The sequence below is a fragment of the Herpailurus yagouaroundi genome, unplaced genomic scaffold (genome assembly GCF_014898765.1).
Source record: "Herpailurus yagouaroundi ecotype Mexico unplaced genomic scaffold, PumYag 67641, whole genome shotgun sequence".
Taxonomy (NCBI): Eukaryota; Metazoa; Chordata; class Mammalia; order Carnivora; family Felidae; genus Herpailurus; species Herpailurus yagouaroundi.
Genome location: NW_024420442.1, coordinates 7,897,095 through 7,900,884, shown reverse-complemented (window position 1 = coordinate 7,900,884; position 3,790 = coordinate 7,897,095). Strand labels below are relative to the sequence as shown.

General features: G+C 55.0%; 1 protein-coding gene across 2 annotated transcripts in view; it reads left to right on the top strand.

Annotated features, from left to right (window-relative positions):
- The first annotated feature begins 1,175 nt into the window (after nucleotides 1-1,175).
- TENM1 (teneurin transmembrane protein 1) overlaps nucleotides 1,176-3,790 on the top strand; it is a 796,361-nt gene continuing 793,746 nt past the window's right edge. For both annotated transcript variants that reach the window (XM_040467962.1, XM_040467961.1), the window contains exon 1: nucleotides 1,176-1,784. The gene's annotated coding sequence lies outside the window, so the exon portion shown is untranslated. The remainder of the gene's footprint in view (nucleotides 1,785-3,790) is intronic.

Genomic DNA, 3,790 nt, shown 5'->3' with positions numbered 1-3,790 from the left:
AAACTCCAATAGGGCGCCAACGCCTCCCTCTTCAGTCTCACATCTGGCCCAGGCGTGCAGATGTTGGCGGCCAGAGAGTTCCTCCACGCGAGGCACCCCAAGTCCTGAGCATGCCCAGTAGGACTCCTAAGGCTTCCGAAGCGAGTTTCTGGACATGCAGATTCCGCTTTTCCGCTTTTTCTGGGAAGCTGGAAAGGGTGGGAAAGGAGGGATCCAGGGCTTGGGGCAGCGCGCTGGGTTCGCTGGGGTACGTGCCCCAGTGCCCGGCGGGGTGAGGGGCGGAGCTGTTTAGGGAGCCCAGGGACCAGGGCGGCTAGGCTGGGCAGGAGCTGGAACGATGCCCCCCGCCCCCCTCCTCCAGGGGGACTTTGTCAGTGCTGCGCTGACACGCCACCAGGAGGCTGCGGGTGGCCGGCCTTGGCGCGCTGGGGTCACACTGTCAGCTGGTGGCAGTCAGTGGTGCTCTCACAGACGGACGCGAGAGAGCTTGCGGGTCACTTACACACGGCACTCACGGGCTTGGCTTTTCTGGAAGGGCGGGGGAGAGGGGAGAAGGAGAGACCCAAACAATTTCTCTCGCTCGATTTTTCTTTCTTCTTCTTATTTATTTATTTAGCCAAAGTTATACTGGCAAGAGACTTCACATTCTTTCTAAGTCAGTCCTGAGGCTTTACAGAGCACAGCAGTGCTCACGCTCCTTTGTGTGTGTTTGTGTGTGTGTGCGTGATGTGCCCGCGTGTTTGTGTATGTCATGACTAGGAAACACTGTCCCAGGTTGGTCTTGGGGGTGACAAACACTCCTCTGAACCCCATACATCACCTAACCCTCGGGAAAAAATAATAAAAGCTAGTCGTGACAGTCCCCTGGCCAGGAACTCAGGGTGGTACGAAATCTAAATTTTGTCGATCCATATTTCCTTCTTCTGCTCCCATCTCCAGCTTTCTCCTTCCCTGTCTCCATCCTCTAACACCCTGATCTTTCTCATCTTGACTTCCTTTCCTCTGCCCGTTACCTGCTCCCTCAGCCCTCCTCCTGCTCCTCCTCCCTCCCCCCATCTCAGCTGCGGCTAAAACCTGGAGTCTTGGGGAAAAGGGATTAAAAAAAAAAAAAAAAAAAAAAAAAAAACCCTGGGCTGTAGAGCTGTCAAACCGGGCATGCTCAGTAGACAGGGCAGGTTTTTTGGTCTCGAGTAGCGGAGAAACATTTTTTGCACCACCGCTACCAGCCTTAGAGCGCGGCGGCGGCGGCCACGGCAACATCAGCACAGCCATCAGCCGTGCAGACGCCCCGCACCCGGGAGCGCGGCGGGCTCCGGCTTAGCCCGGAGTTCACCTCCGAGTGCCCCGGGGGCTGAGCTCACCCCTTCTGCTTGCACACACACGCACACTCTCTCTTTCACGGACACACACGCGTATACACACACACACTCTCGCGCGCGCGCGCAGACACACACACACACACACACACACACACACACACACACACGACCCCGGGCGCAAGCACCCTCCTGGCAAGGAACGTCCGCTGGCGCGGCAGTAGCCAGGTTCGGTTCCTGCCCCCGGCGGCGGCAGGCTGAGAGCACCGCCGCCGCCAGTCAGAGGAGAGCGATGCGGGGGCCCAAGCGGCAGCTCAAACAGTAATGTGGATTTACAGTCGTTTCCCGCAGGAGCCGGCTGAGACGCCTGAAGTCCCGGGCACCGGCGGCGCCCGGCGGGGCTGAGCACCTGGCGAGGGGGCGGGGGACCGCACCTGGGGACGCCGCCGAAACTTGCGCCTGGACTAGGTAGGTGCGTTTCTCGGGGTCCCCATCTCCTTTCTTCTGGCTCGCGGCCTCCACCCCCAACCTCCCACCCCAAGGACTCGGGCGAACTTCACCCCGAGGCTGCTGGCGACGGATGGCGGCTGCCGGCTGTGAACCGCGGGCTGCGTCCGCTCTGGGAGTCCTGCCCGAGGAAGCAGAACCTTTGCTCCTTCTTCTCTTGGTCTCTGCTGGGCCCGGGGCTCTGGACCACCCGGGGGAGGTGGGAGGTCGGCCTTGTTCGCAGTTCAAGCTTCCAGTGGGCCCTGGGGGCGCCGCCTTCGAGGGCTCGTTGGGCTTTACAGGCGACACTTTTGCCAACCAACTCCTCTGGTTGTGAAAGGCGGGGGCGGGGGGGCCGCCTCGGCTTTCGCGCAGAGCCGGGGCGCTCTAACAAGTGGACCTGGACGCTGGAGAGGGGAGGTTCGGTCCGAGGAGAGACAGGGGTCGCCTCTCCCCGGCATCCCTCCCACCTGGAGCGTCCGCCTGGGGCTCAGTCACTTAGGTCCCGCTACTGCCTTCCCTTCGAGAGAAGATACCTAGGGGCTAGGACGCACTTTAGTACCTGTTTGCTTCTGAATTTCCTTTTGAACCCCACGCGGGGAGCCCAGATTCGGAGGTGGGGGGGGACTCTAGAACCTCCTTCTTACCTACGCCGTCTGGGGCCCCACCCGATTCGTCCTCCCTACACCCCAATCTTTGTCAAAAGAGACAGTCATTACGCAGTAGTCGGTGCTCTGGGAGCCGTCGGTGTTGGCTTTAACCACGCGCTCAGCTGCGCGGGTTTGTGTGTTTTTTTGCATTTCATCCTGAGACGTGGTCCCAGGAATCTAGCAGTGTCCAGTACAACTGCGGAGCGCCAAGTACCCTCTGGGCATGGCTGAGGAAACGTAACCTCACTTTCTCCCACTGCACAACGGGCGGATTAAGAATTCAGTTTTAGGGTGCTTTTCCTAGAGGTGGAGAAGGGAGACTTAGCGCGACTTGGTGAGTGGATGTGTTTACAGTCAGGAGTGCATTTAAACATTTCAGCAAACCCAGTGCATCCAGTTGTTTACAATTGCGGAGACAAACGATCTCACTCCACTAGTAGATGTCTCGACATCTATTTCGCCACCAGGAGAGTAGGGGCGGGGGCGAGGGCTGGTTTGCAGCTCGTGCATGCCGTCGGCAGCTTCGGGTTTAGCAGATCTGCATCACTGCTACTGGCGATATGCTAATATGCGTAGGAAAACTCCACATTTTCCATACGAAGCAGTTAGTTGGTCAGGAGCCGCCTGAACTTTCCCGTTTATTTATTTATTTATTTTCCTGGAATGTTAATCCCGAGGTGTATTTGAAGTGGCCGGAAGAAATGCAAAAAGAAGTTTCTGGTGCTAGTGAAGGGAAATTAGTAGCCATTCGGTTTCAGAAACCAAAAGGAAACGAAATACCCCAGTGGACTCTAATAGGTACTGTTTGATTAACATTTAATTGATCGCGTTTGTGGTAAGTAAGGGTCACAGACAGATTCCTTGAATTTTAGATGGTTGCTCAATGATTATAACTAACAAACCAGGTACACTATACTGTGAGAATCAGTCGCAACTCTTAACCTGTTTGGGAAGACATAGCAAATGTCTGCTTTATTATTATCTTTTGGCTGAATATCCTGGCTGAATATCCTGATTCATTTTCCTAGTCCGAAGACATTGGACTTGGAGCGTAGGGTACTTAGGTGCTGCCAAGAAAGAGTACAGTCTAAGAAGAAAAGGATTTTTTCTATTAAAAGGAGATCCATAGCTTTACCTTATGCTCCATGATTACCCAGCATTTGTTCGTTTGCTCACCCCCCTCATTGCTCTTTCTATCTGCAGTGTGGAGGAAAATGAATTTTTATAAGACACAGTATGACCCTTACGGTAAATAAATGGAAAAGCAGAATCCTAGTTTTGCCATTTTGGTCGAAGTTTATAATACTTTTTTGGGTGATATCTTAACTAATTTACTAT